The sequence below is a fragment of the Trypanosoma rangeli genome (assembly GCF_003719475.1).
Source record: "Trypanosoma rangeli strain AM80 chromosome Unknown Tra_15.4_contig_00232, whole genome shotgun sequence".
Taxonomy (NCBI): Eukaryota; Euglenozoa; class Kinetoplastea; order Trypanosomatida; family Trypanosomatidae; genus Trypanosoma; species Trypanosoma rangeli.
The window spans coordinates 31,256-31,911 of NW_021705976.1; the positions used below are offsets into that span (position 1 = coordinate 31,256).

The following is a 656-nucleotide window of genomic DNA, read 5'->3' on the forward strand; positions in this document are numbered from 1 at the left end:
AAACACGTGGCACCACTGTCCCCGCGTCACACAATCACGTGCGTGGAAATATGGCCGTACGCAGAAGAAAAGGCAGGTAAGTGATGGGGTGCTGTCTCGCCTCCTCCACAGATGAACACACACCCCATGCCCTGCCTTTCCCTTTAAACCAAAAGGAGAAGCAGCAAAAGAGCAACATGATGTGCATTCGCCGTCTTGCCTTCGCGGCCGCACACATGTCAGGTCAGTTGGCACAAACGAGTGAGACGCGACTCCCCGTCCTCCCCAAGTACCAAAAGTGGTAGCAAAATATAGGGACGGAAAGCGTCATCCACCCGCCTCTCGTGCAGCACGAAAAGGAAAAGGAGTTGGAAAACATAAATAAAAAGCAAAAACAACATGCAACCTTTCTCCCGACCCTTGCCCCGCGCACCGCTTCTCCTGCAGGCTCTCACAAACACACGGCCCTGCCAGCCATGGAAAATAAAAGTGTTGGAACTGAGACACAATTCCGGAGGAAAAAATAAAATCAAAAAACACAAATGTAGAAACGCCATGCATACAAAAATACGAGAGAGAGAGAGAGAGAGAGAGAGAGAGAGAGAGAGAGTACAACAACCGACTGGCGGTATTCGAATTGTGACGAAAAATAAAAATAAAACAATTAATAACCAAAG

The 656-nt window shown here is 48.3% G+C and overlaps 2 annotated features.

Moving 5' to 3' along the window:
- The first annotated feature begins 332 nt into the window (after positions 1–332).
- Positions 333–373: a sequence feature (A-rich).
- Positions 374–550: 177 nt separating this feature from the next.
- Positions 551–589: a microsatellite.
- The last annotated feature ends 67 nt before the right edge of the window (positions 590–656 follow it).